We start from the raw sequence: 19,049 nt of genomic DNA on the forward strand, positions 1-19,049 counted from the left end.
GCCCGAGGTTGCCTCGTTACATTACATAGTATCATGCCGTTAGAATTTCCAAGTCGATCGTCGTTAATTGGTCTTGGGCGATCGCTTGCGGTTCGACCGCTTGTGTGTAGCCATTTCAAGAGCAAAGAAAAGAGACTTTCAAGAAAAAAGGTGCGATTCAATTCCGTTTCTGTTCAACCGTGAAAGAAGCTTATGCACGTCACATGGAATTCATCGTGACATATTTTCTTCGCCTTCTTTGTTCGTTTCTCTTTTACCTTTGACGAACGTTGCACAAGAAGCACACGATACCAGATAATATTTATTTATTTCGCGTTTCTATGACGCACAATTTTACAGGCTGTTACCTTTTTAGCACTGTTTTAGTACCCGAGATCTGGAATACACTTGTAATAAATTTCAACCTCATAAATGTCTCCCTGAATAAGACAGGAATTTATTGGCCGTACATAGCTTCACGGCTCGTGTTAGCCGTTTGGATTAAATGAATTTTAAGCAGAATACAGTATTTGATCCACTTTTTTAATGGTACGAAAAATCGTGGAAGTTTCGTTGAAATTCAACAGCGATATAAATTCCTCGCATAATTCGAAAATTAATCGAAGATTTATCGAGGCGTCGATGAATTACTGTCGCAACGAAAGGGAAGTCATTACTGCAGATAATGGAGTTAAAAGAAATATTACATTACTAAGGAATGTAACGTATTTAATTCGCGATAGAAAGCTCCAAAAGAAACAGATTACAGTACTAACGATATATCACGATTTCTAGAGCTACTGTTGAAAATTGATCGCACTCAATTACGAATGATAGATCGATCATCAATTACATACTTGCCCTTGATGTTTAACAGGTGCAGCGCGAGAATGTTTATAAAACATCTCGTTCGAATTATTCGTATTCAAAGACAGAACGAAAACTTTCTTCCAGTGATGAATGGTTCAGGATACATTAAGTATTCCTAAAGAGAATTTGCAATTCAGAGAAAAGATTTACAGCTGTATAATTTGAGTCGAGATACAACTTACATTTGTCCATTAATCAGATTTACTGAATACTGAAGTCATTTAGTGGGCGTAGACCATACTTCCTACTTACTCTGATTGTATTTTCTTCATAAAGAAGATAACACGAAGAAAAGGTAAAGGTATCGTACAAAGTTGGCTGCGAAATTCGGAAGACACAATTCTACATTTGTCAGTAATCGTCGTTAACATTTGTCGCTAGGAGAACAGATCGACGAGTATAATTAAATTCATTAAACTCGCTAGTCACACGTTGGGCGATGAGAATGGGAATATAATTGACCATTATTGTGAAGGATTGTCGGAACATGCGTGTTTTAAAAAAGCATCGGTATAAAGGCTTCGAAGACGGCGACTTCTTCCGGCCAGCTAGAGCTAGACCATTGTAAGAAAGTACGCAACGTCGCGGTTCGTGCACGATGTCGTCACTTCGCTCGTGACAAAAGAGGCAAACAACAATTTGTTACCGGTTTTGCACCTTCCCAATGTTTTTTCCGCCTTCGATGAGCCCACGTTTACTGGAAAACTTTCACTGCGACCCCATGTCCATCGTTCCACTTGTGTCACAATTTGAAAACTCTGTTCCGTGAAATAAACTCGAGGAATTGTAACTGAGGCAACAAAGTGGCGTATTTTCGAAGACTCCAAGCTGAGGATTCAGCGAGTCTCCGAGAATTGAGTAGCACTTACGAATGCTATGCCATGTTGCACGATTTACGACGCAATTCAAAGTCGCATTATATACCAATCACATCTTTACATTCCACGTTACGAGCGAGGGCAAAGAAAAAAGGAGACCCTGTCGGCGCGTAGGAAATGTCAATTCGTCTTGCCCCGGAGTCTATCGTTCCTTCTCTCTTTCTCTCGATTCGCGCGACCACGCAATAAGAAGTTCCTCGACCAATTGTAAACACTGTGTCATTCCTGTGCACAGGTGCATTGGTGAGCGAGTGCGCGGCGCATACGTTACGAGAAATTCGATCTCTCCGTTTATAGGTTTCACCATTCAATAAAAAATCAACTGTTGTACAGACATGCTTGTGTAATTACACAACGAGGAAAGGTACCATCGAACCGGTTGGAGTCAAGCGATTCGCCTTCCGTAACGGAGCAAGCCGCCTCTTATCGCAATAAATTTCTTTCAATAAACGAATCTAACTGCATTCTTGCGCTGATTTACGTGTAGTTGTCATCTGATAGACTGGAATTGTAATAATCAGCTGTTAACTGAGTCGTTTCTCTCTCTTTCTCTCTTCTATCTGTATTAGTAATCGTATCATGACGAGCCCGTTTCTACTTTCGATTAAATGAAACGTTGACAATACATGACACGTTTCTGGCACGTCCAGTATTTCTCATGCCATAGTTACGTCACAAGGATATCAAAGATATTATTCGATGTCAAGGAATTAAAAGAGTAAATCCTTGATTTAGAAAATAGTTTAGCTCCGAGCTTCTTTTGACCACTATAATAGAAAATCGTTGATAAATTGTTCCCTTTGATACGAAAAGTGGGAAGTTGATATAATTACTAGAATCACCAAAACATAACTGTAAGCACCGCTAACTAGACAAGAACAGAGAGCGGTACTCTGTACGAATCTCTCCTGATTAGCAAACAACGAAGATAGAATCCAAGTTAGAACCATGTCGAAACGAACATTTCGATCCCAGGCTATCTATCCTGGCGAATGCTCAGAGCAGCGTATCGAAGGAATCGTTGGATCGCCGCGACGTGCACGTCGACAATTAAGCCGCCACGTGAAATTTCGAAGAAACGTGTCGAATCATAGAAAACTTGAATTTCCTCTTTTCGTTTATTCGAGGCAGTTTTGCGGATCGGATGCACATCGTTGCATGCGTGGCAGCTCAGCTACGTTGGATATATTCCCCAGCTGGAAGGAGTTAAAACCACGTAACGTTCAGGCGCGCAACTACTTAGGCTTCTTTCAAGCGATTCAGAGTTCAAGCAACTCGTGTTTACCGGAGGCAACACCTTCTTTCTCGCGTACACGATACCAGCTTGGAGACCGGAAGCCGTTTGAATTGCTAATGACCCTGGCAACGATCTTTATCTCCCACTGACACTCGGGGTCTGGCCTAAATTCTCTCGCGACGTCCTTCCAGATCTACAAGGTGTCCTGAACCATCACGTGTCGTCGGTGAATCATCTTTGCAAGGGTGCAAAAGGGTCGAGCGTACGGTACAACGACAATAGTGGTAGTAAAGTGTATCGTGTCCTGTACAAGCTATTTGAGACACAGCAAATTTGAGAGCTCATTACATTTTCATTTTAATCTCTTGCCTTATCATTTGAATATAAATTATTTTATTACTATGAAATTTACAATATTATTAGGAATGTTAGATACACTGAGTGAAGAGAGAGAGCAACAGATATTCTCAGTAGTAGGAATTCTAATTATATAAACTGTTTGTCTCTTCGACAAGTCTGAAGAATTAAAACTAACCATTTCTGGCAAATGCCTTCGTTGAATGGAAACCATAATTCGTGCTATAAGTGACGAAACGGCACGAAGGAAGAAATTAACGAGAAATAATTTCGGTGAAATTTCCTAGGCTCCATGTTAGAGAATATCTATGCAGCAAAGGAAAGTTTGTCGGAAGTACGAAAAGACATTAGCTAAGCATCTCGCAACGTCTCTTCTCAGAGAGCTAATAACATGTAGTGTTTTACGCGTATGAGATCGAAGAAGCCGTAACAGTTGCATTGCTAAAGAATCTCTGTATTTTTTAAGGCGAATCTTCATGAACAGTTTCACTTGTCTTCTTTAGATTTCTACCATTCTGTGTCAGGCTTTTTCCTAAGGCTTGACGAGAGAAGTGTCGCAAGTGATCGATGGCTGCGTTTCATTTTCGTAAAAGGTAGACGTGCAGCGTTTAAGAAACAGAAGTTGCGATAGATCGAACGTTAGAAATGGAAAATGTGTCTCCGAATCGCGAAACAGGGGAGAGTTTTCTAAGTCGACTAGTCTTTCCGGTCATGACGAGTGCCTTTTACAGCGGTCGATCGCGTTCAGAGAAGAGATTTCGCCTCGATCACGCACTTTTCGCCACATTGTAACGTCTCGTGGCGAGATCACCAGGGGAAAAAAGTCCAAGAAAAATGCGAATCGTTAGAAAATTGTGAACAGGGGGAACGGTAGGCGAGAAAGCGTTGAGAACGTTTCACGATGAGTCGAACGGAAATTGGATCGAGTTTCCTTAAAATGGAAGCCACTAAAATCGCTGTTTCATCAAAGTTGAACGAAGCCACGAGAAACTACTCCTTTTTAGGTATATAATTTCATAATTCTCCTTTTATAAAAGGGTCTATAATTTCTCTGGATATTCCTTAGAAATAGCTTCAATGAAACAAATATAATTTACTAGCTGACCTGCAACTATGATCTGTTAATTGTGTTTCTTATTTGAAGAGCCTGTAGACATGAAGTAAATCGCCAATTGCAATTCATTTTATCGCTAATTCGCTATATAGTCCTCCCTAGAGGAGGGTACAATGGTTAACGAATCCCCTGTCTCATCGTGGTTGCTAAATCATCAATGATTTCATAGCATAGAAAAAGAGAAAGATGGAGGTTGTAAGGTCGCGTATGTAGAAACGTGGGAACGCGTGTCTTCAGATTCGAAACGTATAAAGATCCTTCCGGCGAAGGATGAGAATCGACGCTCGAGATACATTTTCGGGAGACCTAATCAGACTTCATACTTACCAAAATATTCTAAAATTTCTAGGAAAATTTCTTAGGTGATATATATATACCCGAAACTCACAAAACACAATGCTGAGAACGAAAAAGAGGATATCGTGGCTTTTGGAAATGGAGATAGGGCTACGGTTTAACGAGCAGGATGTTTCTCGACCGGACTCACGTATTATGGGACCCTTCCAGGGTCCCAAGTGTAATCGGTCGTTTCCGTTAACGACAGGTGCGCCTGCTGTTACACGGACACGCATGAATCACGTATATCTTTTGTGTAGCTTCTTTTCTGATCGAAAATTTAAAGCGATGGGCTTCGTCTTTTCATACTCTTGACGAATTTGTATTCTTACAAAAGACTGTTTACAATGGACGGAATTCTTTCGCTTATATATCGAAGAAAGAACACGAAGGAGTTTATTATTATTGTAATCGAGTGTATAGAAAAATAATTAATTTCAATAGATAGAGTAGATTTAAATATCAAAAGATATGCAAGTTACTTTCCCGAGCAGGAATTTTTTTTACCGAGTATGTATATCTATCGACCGAAGAAATTACAATCATTCCTGGTATCCAACTATCACTTCCGACTTTTCCCTTCCGTCTTTGATTTCTATTTTATTCACGGTTTCTACATGAAATTGTTTGTCGCGTTTATTACTTTATTTTGTGCACGAAAAAACAAGTAACCGTGAATTATCTTACTTAATAGAATTAACGTCTTGATCGATTATTAATTACGTACAATATTGTACAAACAATCTTTGATCGCTTATCGATCCGGTAGAAAAAGAAACACCGAAACAATTAATTTTCCTCGGACCAGATTTAATTTACTTCCTATTTCCTCTTTGCGATTTCTCCTCTTCTCTCAACGTTCGCTTATTACCGACAGCAAGAGTCATTAAGCGGCTGTCTCCGGTGAAAACTTATGGCGACCCTTCGTCTTATACACAAACGAAGATTTTACATTGCAAGTAACTGACTTTTCAAGATAGAAATTAAAAGCATCTCCTTGATCCGATGGAACGAAAATTACCAATGAACTGTAATTCAACGCTTCGAAGTACTCACATCGAATGCATTTTGGAACAAAAATATTAACAGATATCGCTGGTTTCTTCTTTAACAAATAAAAATTAGAAATATCGAATTAATAAACACGAACGACGACTAAAATAGAAAATCTGTACTAGAGAAACAAAAATGAAATGAATTTTAAATACTTTTACCAAAGATTATTCAAATCTCCAAAAATATACCATTGTAAATTTATGAAATTTTTACGAATTGGAATTGGTGACACTTATGAATTGGTGATTCTAGTAATTCTAGTATAAAGGAAACTTAATGAATATTAATGAAAGTACGTCTTCATAACTCTTTGCTTCGAATCGAAGCAAAACAGATGGTGTTTAATGAAACAGGACGACTAGAAAATTTCACTCGCCAGTTACGAAATAAATGGGCATTCCTGCATCAACTAAGTGGAACCTTCTTATATTCTAATTCTCATTTTTAATAATATAACGTGTATCGATATAGGATATTCCTTATTGATGGTCAATGAGATTATACTTCATGAATCGATGAATAATTGAAATCGTAGCTCATCGAGTATACAGAATACGAAGCAACTGACAAAGATAAATTTTTCCGGGATTGTGACGCGAAGGAACGAAAGTCTCGTTATTATGTCATAAACATCACTGACCTATGTTAATTGGTCTTTAAGTTTCTCGTTCTTCCACTGACTGCTAAATACCCTACTAGTTCGCGTGCACGCACTATGCATTCGTAACAAGAAAACTGTATATCCAACACCATACTGTCATACCAATTAGGAAAATTAAATTCAGGGAAGATACAGAGGCGTCGCGAGTCTCGTGGCCAGTAAACAATTTACGATAATCATAGCTAAATGAAAAATGTCGAAGTGTATCTTGAAAATATAATGACGAAAAGAAACTGATGATATAAATCTCAGAAACTGCACGTGTGTAAGTTAGTTATAAAAATATAGACAACGTTGCTGTTTTGTGCATAAAGAGGTTGCTGAGCATCGTTTCAAATATCCATACGTATCCTGGTAGGAATCTCTTAACTTGTTCGTGACTCTCCAAGAATTTCCTAACAGTTCCTAACGGTAACAATTACATTTCCATTACGAAATTACGGGCAATAACGCAATCGATCTGACCCACCTCGATCTTCCTATTCATTAAACCACTTATTGGTTATCCGTTCGTTCTTTCGAGAGAATTAAGGAAAAAGATTTTTACTCTACATTCCTTACTTTATTATGCGCATTCTGGTCAGTGCGTAATGAAAAATAAAAACGGGAACGATGGAAAGGAGAGAGAGAGAGAGAGAGATAGGATGTTCTCAATGCATGGAATCAGTAGTGGGAATGAGATACTTCGACGGTCGCTGAGTCGATCGAATACATTTCAATACGTTCCATCTTTTATCGAACGATTTCTAACAAAGAATCCTCGAAGAATGCAGAATCTTCGACATAAAGTGGACCAAACCGCAAACCATAAACTTCCTTCCATTCGTGTTTTTTGGTTTTACGAATTTTGTACAATTTTTTCCTTTTTTTCCATATACACCAAGGAATCTTCTTCATCTTCTTCCGTCTTTCTCACACACACGTCCTCTTTCCTTAACACTATAGGGTTGTCCTATACAAAATTTGCGCTAACTTTTAGATACCCAAATTAAATACTCGTGGGCACACATTTTTTATATTTCAATTAACGCCTTGATTTTGTCATCATCGATAGGGTGCGACAAGTCTACGACATTCTTCATCTTTAAACTCAACATTTCTAGTTCTAAGACTACAAAAATCATTTACAAACACCCCTATCGTGTAATGTGTATACAATGATATGGCGGTACCGCGTATTCTACATTTCTCATATATACTATTCAAATGATCAGCTCTCCTTTCCGATGAAAGTGTTATAAATATATCGAAAATGCATTCCATCGCACTGCTATGATCCTTTCCAAAATTCACCGCATCCAGTTGCGATAGCTGTTATACAAAGACCGAGCCAATATTATGTTTCTCCCATCGCACCCACATATATTGAAACTTTTCCCCAAAGACCATATCCGAATTCCATATGCGTTCATTGGCATTCTTGTTATCTCGCTCTTTGCATGTACGCGAGTCATTTTCGCGAATCTCTCACACCTCGAAAAAAGCAGACCCGCGTAAGTCACCACCTTCCCTCCATCTTTTCGCCACGCGATTCACTTGGAAACACAAACGAAACCGTGTGTCGAATGCCCATTACTGCGCAAAACGTACGCAAGTACACACCGTGTGTGGAAAGGCTCGACCCAGATATCGGTGTTTCGAACGTGCCGGCTAGTCAGAGCGCAGCCAGCAGGGAACAGCGCTGTCTATCGGAAGCCGCACAGCTCTTCAGTTCATCGACTGTCGTTGCGCGGTGCACGCTGGTGCAACGCTGCACACGGTAATCTTTCCGTGTACGCCGTACGTGCGTCTTCCGCTAGTCGTCCCTTCAGGCGAGAGAAATTTTGCGATCGCGCACGCGGATACTCTTATCGCGTTGATACCGTGTGACCGGTGAGTGTCAGTGACTCGATCCTAGATAGCTTCGAGAATCAACGGTAAAAGTGACATGTGAGCCCTTCTTCCGCCGTTTCTTTCGATTTATTTTGTTATCTTGAACGTACCGTGCACTTTGACAAATTTTAAGTCGCACTATTTTTCAAGGATCGTCATATTTGTTTAGGAGCCGATGAGAATTGTGGAAGTTATGATGAAATTAATGAAGCTTGATGAAGTTTATGTTGGAATACAAGATCGACGAATTTTTTTAAATAATTTTTTACTTGGTGAATAACGAGCATTACAGAAGAGATCAGAGTTCGATGAATTTTAGGAAATCATAGGAATACGATGATCGACGATATAATTACTCGACGTTGAGAAATAATTAAAGAACATATCGAACTACAAATTTTGTACATGTTTCACTAATCTACCGAGTTTAACAGATTTCGTGGAATAATTAAAAGATATTAATACGAGAGTACGAAGATGGAAAAATCATTGTGGGTGTTTACTCGCTTAATGGATAACGAGGATAATGAAAGTAATTGGGTGATATTTTGTGGTTAGTTTACTGTGCAAACTCGAGACGATGCACTTGCTCGTCTTCATAGACCAACTGCCGTCTTTTCTTTGAGGCATAATGAGGATATTTACAGTTGTCCTCTGTCATTTGTTGGAAGCACCTGTAATACCGACATTTACGATTTCAAAGTAATTGCTTTCACACTAATTACATCAGGAACCAACGAGTATTAAACTTTGGAGAAGTTAGTCTGTTCCATAGCTGGTTCGCCTGCTATTGGATTTCTGATTACACTCGTTCGACAAAAACACCGAGTAGAAAAAGTATCGAAGAAACGTGTTGCGTAACTAACAGGAGAATTCTACGAATGTGCCGCGTTAAGTGTGACGGTAAAAGAAAGAAGGAAACGCTTGCCAATCGAGTCTGTCAAATCAACACAGTCCATTTCTTGTCCCGACGACGTCCGTTTAAACGCACATCGCAACTTTTTTCTCCATTTGCGTAGTTTTGTTTGCATTAATCATTCCAACTTCTTGTATTTTACGTAACACGCGTTTCTTCTTCCGTTTGTTTTCTTGCATACGTTAAAATCGTTGTGACAATTTTCAAGTTTCAGAGAAAAAGTACATTAATATCGACGCTTCCTGAATATTCAAATTACCTCTACCTCTTTCATAATTGTAAAAAATTACTTTCTTTTATGTCAGTGTTCACTGAAAAATAGTATCTTGCCTTCTTCGAGCGATTAGAGTTATGCTTTTGTAGAAATGAGAATCTTTTAAATATTTTTTATCTGCTTTTGTAAAGTTAATCAGTTTCAAGGAATTCGTTATTATTTTACCACAAAATATTAAATTCGTCCCATTTTCACGCTGCTTAGCAAATGACAAGTACATTGTTCGTTATATACAGTCGCACTCCGCTCGTAAATCGAGAAACTCATTAAAGATAGCCACGTTTAATGCAGCTCTTTGCTGTAATCATTCGATTACAGAGAATTATCACGATACTGTGTATCATCCTCAAAATCAGGCTCCATATACACGGTTGTATAATAGTATAACTGTACGGTAGCATGAAATCAGCAGGTGGTCTCATAATTAATAGTGCATGACTCGAATAAAAAAATACGGTCCAAAACACCGTATAGAACATCTGTTCCTTAGTTTGTAAGAAGGAGACATCTTCCATGGGAATAAAAATTTCCATCAAATGAATGTAAATTATCACTGTATAAATATAGCTTAGAAAATATTGAAACGTATGAATGTTTATAATGGTATTGCTGGAATTAATGACGTTAATAACTCCTTCAATTTTCAGAATTCTCTGATAAAACTGACACAGAATATTCTTGCAAATATGTACAATTAATTAATCAAATACGAAAATAATCGACGAATCTTCCTTGATCGTAAATAAAATAAACGAAAACACAGAAAAAGAATAAAATATAAGGAAATTCTGCAACATTCGATACGAACGACTATCGATGGCGATGCGGGTAAGGAAGGCTACACCCTGTTTCCGAGCAATGTCACGCGTCAGACCAAGCTTCGGCCTCGCAAGCACCGCGAAGATAACAGTCTCGATCTCGATCGCCATCGTGTCGCAATAAATCGGTTTCGCTTGCCCCAGTGTCATGGCGAAATCTCGGTATTCGTGTCGCCAAGGCTCAATTACGACTGGCAATCGTTGTTTACCTCGACTCGCAGCCGCAACATACCTTTCCTACCCATTAAGAAATTATTCTCCGCTTGTTCCCGAGAATACATCGCACACCTTCGATAATTATTTGCTCGCGGGATGAGGCGGGCCCTGTGTTTTCTTAAAATATTCGTTACGACCTCGCGCAAACATTCCACGCGTTCACCTGACTAGATCCCACGATGGCAAAACAAGAGATGACGCGATAGTTGCGATAATCACAACTGGGCGAGGTCGAGATTCATTCAAAATTGATTCGAAAATCCATCGGATCGATGATTCGAAATGTTTCGAAGTAGGTCATCATAATACATTTTTGTGGCACTGTTAATGGAGCCGTTTTTGCGAACCATCATTCGGTATTTTCGTAGCGTGTAATTTTCATCTGAGATTAATAAGTAGGCTTGTTTTTATTGGACTGAGATTTCGCTGCGAGAAACTGTTTTGCTGAAATGACTGCAAAAAAGGGGAAATTAAGGGAACAGTTGTAGGATCATATGTAGAGATGAAAAAGTGAAGATATTTCGTTGAAGTTGCTCGCGATCTGTCATACTTGACTCGTCAAGGAATCGAAAGTTCGCTTTAATCGCTCCACAGGGATCCTCTATTTTGCACCGCTAAGCGGCGAAAGTGGATCCAGTCCGATGAAGAAATCGAGGAAATTTATCGAAAGACATACGCAATTATTTTTTATAATTCTGAAGAATAGATAAAACTCTACCTGCAGATGAATATCAACTTACCTTGTAACGAAGTTTAAAAAAAAAGAAGAAACCCATCTTTTCAGTTCTCGTAAATTGATAATGAAATTCATTCATATTACAACTAAGTTTTTTAACCACGAAACCAGTCTGTTCGATCTTTGTGAATTAATAACAACTCTGTTACAAGCAGACATTTCGAAAATCATTTGGAATTAGCCTCCAAGTATAGACGATGTCTATATGCGAGATTACAAAGGACTGCCTGTATTGTCTATTTTCTATCGGTGTTTCTCGATGAAGAAGCGACCACGGGAAAAGAAAAATAGGCATGTGATCGTGATCTTCCTTACGCAAGCCTAACAACCTCATACGAGATCGTTAACGATCCTCCTATACGCAAGTTTACGCGTTCCGTAGATAGTTGCGTAGTCGCTACCGGCATACCAAACTAGCCTCCATCCGAGATATCGATGTTCAATCGAACTGGGAATAATAGTCATTGATTAACCATAAACTCGTTTCAACACCACATCGTCCCAAAAAATAACATAAATTAATGAACATTATTAAATTATTTCTGTTGCGAAAAAATTATACTACACAGCAATTCTAATAAAATATTTATTCAAAAATCTAGATTTCTTACTAATTTTACTTACGATATTATTATCTTGATCTAAATCTTTGAGAATCTAAGAAATATTATATCAGTATTATTAGTATTATAGTATCGTATCATTGTTATTAATATTCGATTAATCAAAGTAATCATATATCTTAATCAAAAAGTACTTTTCGAGAGGATAATTTTTGTACAAACGCCTGTTAGCTGAAACATGGTCTGTGTAAAAGCATAGTGCTTGTCATTTAATTAGAGCCATGCAACAGAGCAGAACAACACAATGCTAATTAGCTGTTTCTTCGCCGATTGTTCTGTATCCTTTTGCGGAACGACTATCCAGAAATATTCTCTTCTGTTGCCGAAAGAGAAAAAAACTTCATTAATTCGATATCCTTGAAAGCACATTTTTCATCGATGATCATCTACGAAAATAGTTGCTACGCGAGAGATACTCGAATTTAATTCTAAAAAATGATTACCCCTTTGAAAACAGGTTCCATAAAACGCAAATAAATTATTCCAGGAGACAAATATCCTTGTCTTCGATGTATGATTCGAAAACCATCGCGAAACGTTGAAACACGAACGATAAAACGGATAAAGGTACATGACAAGTACCATTCAAGGCTAAAATTATAATTTTAAATAATCCTCTAGAGATTTACAGGACGAAGTTACAGCGCAAAGATGAATTAACTTTGATCGCGTCATTTATGCTCTTTCATCTGCACGTTCACGATTGGATTAAAGTAAAACGATAAACGTTTTGTAGGTCAGAAGATGCTCATTCCATTAGTATAGTGACATACTGACTAAGAATGACTGGATTCCGTTTCCTACTTTTTCCTTGACCATCGAGTTCCGACTAGCCTTCCATTTGAATCTGGGTTCTAAATCTCTGCATCCTCTCCCCTCTCGGTTCGACATTACAGAGATTCTTAGATGATAAAGAGGACAGGTGGACATTCTTTAAAATATCCCGACTGATTTCAAGGCCATAGTAGCGTGTAGCATAGAAATTGAATTTTTATGTAGTCAACTGTGCTTCCAACGTACATTATTTAAGTTAACAGAAAATTAAGAATCTTCTTGTAATATCTACTTAAAGAGATGCAGTATTCTAGAAGATGAATATGTTTACGAATTATTTACTAAATTTCTATTTACTTTATCCACCGCTAATGGGGAAAGCGAGTTTTCATGAAAAGCGAAGACAACCCTTTTTAATAGGTAGGAGAAGTTAGGTATCCAAGAAAGCAGAAGCCTTTCTCATTCGTTGTTGGAGCGAAGGAGAGTTTGTTAGCGCGAAATAATTACAATGAAAAGTGCACATTGTTCTTTGGTCTCACGACAAGCTTCTTCGCCGATCTTCTCACGAGGCCCTGAAGAAGGTCCTTCTTCCGTGATCCACATTCGGCATTGCGTGCCGTAACGAGGGCAATTCTGCGGTTTTTTCAAGCAAATTCGGCTTCGTTATCGAAGGAAGAACACGCATAAAGAACACCAAACACTGACGAAATCGTGGTAAAATTTTTATTACCGTCTGGTTAATTTTTTTAGGCACTCCGCGTGATAATTTATTCGGTTCTATCTTACGGGTATTTACGTAGATTTCTCGAATGTGATCTTTTCCCCCTTTCTATTCGAAATTTAATTGCTATACGCCGTGATTTTTTTGATGTTATTAATAATTTCACACGAGGAAAGCTATCACCGAAGCTTAGCGATGTTTAATGTATATCTTATTCTCGAATTTCTCCATTTTTGATATCGTATTTGTTTCACAGGGTTTCCTTTTCTCTTGTTAATTAGTATTAGAGGTCTTTCAAGTGGTGGCCGAAGAAAGTTCACGGTCGCCATGCGTAAAAGATCTTTGGTTCGGGGAATCAAGGTCAATTATATTCTACGAAATGTAATTTCTATGCATTCGTCGTGCTCGATGGCCTGTACTATGCAGAAACTGAGCTGGAAAGTATTCCTTCATTGACTTTGCTCGTAACACGATGTTTCGAATTGCGGTGTCGTCTGATATTCTATTGCACTGTAACCGGCACGAGAAAAGACGCTTATGTCAGCAGTTATTTCTGTGACATCAAGACCAAAGAAAGATTAAGTCACTTAAGAAAATTCATCAACCTTTGAATCCTAAATCCTTTTAGCCAAAATGATTTCCAACAAGTAGTATATTTCCTTATGATAAAAGAATAATAAATTTCCTTATGATAAAGAATAATTAATTTAAACAGCGGTGGAATGCAAGTTTAGGCTTCGTCTTACAAAGTACTTCAATTTACATAACACATACTCTAGGCTTACTATAAATTTTGAACAACTCAATTTTTAAACGATAGACAGTGCACGGTACATTCAAGAACCAATTCCACGTATTTAATAATCAGCTTAACGCTTAAACATTCATGGAACCATCTTCCTGAACAAATTCGTGATTATTAAAAAGAAAAGAGAAGATGGTTAACTCATATGTCGACTAAACAGATTCAGATGTATTCAACCAAGTCAACGAACAAAGTGTCCATCATCAACTGACCAAAATGGAGAGAGAGGTTTCCGATACCGAAGGGATCTTCTCTAAAAGACTGTCCAGCAATTGGGCAGAGCTGCCAACAACCCTGAGGAAGAAGCCAAAACATCGGCCAGAGATTCTCTCTCAGTTCGTCGATCCTTCAGAAATCTCTGAGAACGAGACCAAGAAAATCGAACCTAAACCCTTCAATAACGTTCAAAGAATCGTGAGAAGATCCGAATTTCTGCGTAAACTGGAAACGAACGAAAATGGGAAGAACGTGGATTATCGACGAGACGCGAAGATCGACAAGAAATCGTCAGAATACTCGTTTTCCCGCGTGGACGAAGATTATAGGAAACACTACGATGATCATGACTCGAAGCTAGGTCCTCGGAGAAAAAGTATAAGCAATCTCGTCGGGAAGTTCGATCACAAGAATTTCTCCGACGAAGATCGAAAAACCAACTCTCCAGACAGCCTCTTAGTGAAGTCCTCGGAGTCGGATCTAAGCAGCGACGAGTACGGACAAACGGACGACTCCGGGGCGTTTTTAGAGAAGGCTTCCAACCGTGAAAAGGGGCCAAAGGGCGAGCAGAGAAACAGGTTCATTAAATTTTTCGCGAAAGACGAATGTAAAAGAAAGAAGAAGCAGGAAGATAAGAAGGCGTCTCCAGACTCTGGTCATTTGGACGTGAACAAGAATAATGTTAAGCAGATTTCGAGAATCATAGAATCGACTAAGAAAGATTCCAAAGGTGTGAATCAACAAAAATTCGAGTATGAGAATATACCACGGATCGACGTGTCCAAGCTGGATCAGAAGCCTTTTCTAAACCCCATAACAGCAACGGTTAATTCGACAAACTCGAGCAATACCGATCGTCCTCAACCAACGATCGAACAATTGAGGCTTGAAGAGGGTTGCCTGTTAAGAAATTCGAGAAACTCGAGTCCGTCTGGTCCATTGAGAAATAATAACGACAACATTGAGACGAAATATCGAGCTCAATCTCCGGCTAGACAGAATCAAAACGCAGAGGATATTCAGATGAACGAACTGATCCAAGATTTCTACGATAGCGATCAGATCGTCGGTCGAGTGAACGGGGAACGGAAGGTTTCGAAAATGGAAACGATCACGGAAGAAAATGCGGATGGAAGCAAACTGAGTGTCAGGGAGATCCTGAAGAGATTCGAAGAGCTGAGGACGCAGAACGAGACGCAAGTGGAGGAGAAGTCGAGCGACAAGACCCTCACCACGATACAAGAGACCTTGAAGAAACTCGACGAGAAGGTCAAGAGCTACCAGGTCATGATCCCGATAAGATTCTTGTCCTCGATTAATAAATACTCCGTAAATCTTACTCGATTCCCAGTGAAATTCAATACTCGCATTTCAACGATCGTATGCTTTTTACTCTTTCATCATTTTCGCATATTTTAATACGACTAAATGCGCTGATAAAAATGATAAATCATTTAAACGAGGTGAGCACGGCATTTATATAGAATCGATTCCTCTTTATATAGAATATCTTAAAAATTGCACTTGCTATTCTAGCAACTTTTTGCGGCGCAAGAACTGCACAACTAATTAGTTGCAAATTGGGTATTTCGTTTAATGATGCTCTCTTTTGTTATGTTGCGTACAACGAGCGTTTCGCGGCGCTTTTCTTACTAGTTAACATACTTCGAGTCAATTATTAGCCGGACAACGACTCCTACCAAATTATATAACACAGGAAGAGATCAGAACTATTTTAATTATGTAATATCTATCAACCAAGCGTACACAAGTATTCGTTATCTGAGATCTACGATTTTTATCAAGTATGCGTAACATATTTTAATTAGAGAAAATATTATTAGAGAAAAAATTTAAATAGCGAAAAAAGTCGGGTAACAGATATCCATGAAAAACAACTACCAACGTTAAACTAACGATATTATCTTTTAACTACGGCGCTTAATTATTGTTTCCTCGGTGACTGATCGAGAAACGATTTTGCTAACACCCTTCGATGCTTGATAATACGTAATTTAGTACGCCAACGATCGACGTCCGTCATTAAATACAGTTTTCCTTCGAAATGATTTATGGTCGCCGAGAAAAGGCACCGAGAGGAACAGGATCGTTAACTTGTATGTTTTACGAGCAATAAAGAATTCCTTTTGCTATTAATCGGGACCAGCGTTATCCTTGATGACAACGGCTCGTTTCATGATTCTATAATGTATGAAAATCAATTTTCAATGAAAATTGTTCACTACCGAAACGGAGAGATGCGAAGTGGTTCGGATGTCGAAGCAATTTCCAAAGGCGAGAAATTGTCAGAGGTGAAAAAGCTTTTACCGTTAGGCGGACGATATAAAGTACCGAAAAGGAATGCAGGAGATTGCATTCGCGGCGTACTCGCATAATCGACCCTGTTTACATCGATACTGTGCCAAGATATTAGTAAAATGCTGCCGGTGGTAAAGTTACCGTAATTGAAGACTGCGTCGAGTGTAACGAGCGTGATCATTAAAAAGTTTAAAGAGAATTAATGGTGCCACCTTAGAAGGTATCCTTCGTTCAGCAATTAAGGTTAACGAACAACGAATCAAGGCTTTATGACGCCTAAAACATCGTGCATATCTCATTCCGTGGCAGAAGTTCTAAGCTTACATCTCAATATTGCCTGATATTTGGTCGATGTCTTATTTGAATTAGTAGATAGACGAGAAAAGCTAGAAAAATTGATATCAATCTCGAGAGGAAATGCAGAATAATTTTTCAGCATGGAAAATGAAACGCTCACCTACATAGGTTTGAAAAATTATACACGAGAATCTCTAATAGAGTTGTAAAGCAATTTATTTCATAAACAGGCCGGAGAGAATCAAGTGGATGGTTATTCTTATTAATACCATTACAGTAACTATGAATGCTCACGTTTACCATCGTACCTGGATACATTAACGATTATGTGGGTCAGGGTCAACATCTGCTTATCTCACTCGCTCAGGTACATTCAGGTTTTACCAGCAGGGTATCAGCTATCGATATATCGGGTGCTACGTTACGACTTCCTTAGGAAAATGTGTAGGAAGACCCAAAAATATTTGGAATTTATATCTTTCTACCAGTTCAGAAAATTGAACATAGAAAAGTCTCCTCCTCTAACAAAAGAATATCATTAGATGCGATCAGTGCTGCTAAAAATTACAAAATACATAGTTACAATAGTCATCTTGTTATTGACACGGAATTAATTGGGATTAAGATACGAGAAATATTTTATGAACTTAACATTTTAAAAAGTCTGATAGAAAATTGAACTACTATTAACTCTTTTTCTAGAACAATTTACACTCAGTGGAAAGAATTACAGTAGGCATGAAAATTGACAATGCACTATATGTTCTATTATTTTTCGGGTAATAGCCACTTATTATGTTGAAAATTATGGCAAATTGAGAATTACGTTATTGCAATATCATTCCTGCAATGGCACTGTGGAAAAATTACAGTTTCAGACGAAAGAAATCACAATTTACTAAATATATGTCAGCTGTGGAAATAATAATGGCAATCATACGGAGCTATACACTTCGACTTTCACGACATTACCAGCGTCGGAAAAGTGTAAAACGCGTACAGCGGATGCTATCGATTTTCTTCTACAGAATCCAACTAAACTATCATTCATGAGCATTTAGTAATTAAATAACTTTATACAGAATCTAGTTTCTACATCGTCTAAGAAACCAGTTATGCGGATGTAACACGCGGGAGAAGTCGGTCGTAAATCGTTTGCAAATTATTAATTTGTATGCTTCATTCATCCATTCGATTAACTGCCATTCGATTGAATAAAAAAGAAATAAATTAGAAGAGAAGCTTATTGAATGTACTTACGTTACGATCCACAAGTTTGGGAGCGGTCATGTATAATCAGTCATATTTAATTAAACAGATACATATTATTACTCTGCTCATAGTCGAAAGTAAAAAACTTCCAATATATACGTTCTACTACTTTTCTTTTTTTCTTTTTCTTTTAAAGAGAAAACGGAATATTCTAAAGAAAAATATTCTACGAGACTCCTAGACACCATAGTGCATTCTTCGAATTCTTATAATGATTCTGACTGGCGTGCAAGGAAACTCGTTTTCTCGTTCGCAAGATCGATCGATGGATCCGAGATACCCGCGACTATGTCGGTGAAATGCAGGAAATGCAAGCCGAAAGAGAAAATGAATAATAGAAAAGGTCGAGAAACCGTCGTGTAAATCACTCGCGAAACCAGGGCGACGTGACGCCCACGAGGTTTTTACACAGGAAGTTTACACACCCGAACGTAATTTCTTGATCTTTTGATTGTGATAAAAAAACGGAAGACACTCGTTCACGAAACACAAAATCCCGACCTCTGACCAACACGGTACATAAAGAACAGGTCCCTTTGTACGGGAAGTGAAAAGTAGTAGTTTAATCGACGATATTTGTATAATTTTTATTGGTGATTTATGAAACTCTATCCAGTTTGTAATTATCGTCTTTCTTCTCTTTTTTTATTTAAAGTGTAACGATTTCCTCTGCTCTAGATCGACAATTCCCCCCCCCCCCCC

General features: G+C 38.3%; 1 protein-coding gene and 1 long non-coding RNA gene across 7 annotated transcripts in view; both read left to right on the plus strand.

Moving 5' to 3' along the window:
• Positions 1 to 19,049, plus strand: part of LOC100748533 (unconventional myosin-XV) — a 63,435-nt gene that overhangs the window by 36,495 nt on the left and 7,891 nt on the right. The window lies entirely within an intron of this gene.
• LOC112213184 lies at positions 7,232 to 12,115 on the plus strand. The gene is made up of 2 exons (XR_002947071.2): positions 7,232 to 8,417; positions 8,530 to 12,115. It is a non-coding gene; the product is annotated as an uncharacterized LOC112213184 (long non-coding RNA).

Source organism: Bombus impatiens, unplaced genomic scaffold, assembly GCF_000188095.3.
Source record: "Bombus impatiens unplaced genomic scaffold, BIMP_2.2 scf_0517, whole genome shotgun sequence".
NCBI classification, from domain to species: domain Eukaryota; kingdom Metazoa; phylum Arthropoda; class Insecta; order Hymenoptera; family Apidae; genus Bombus; species Bombus impatiens.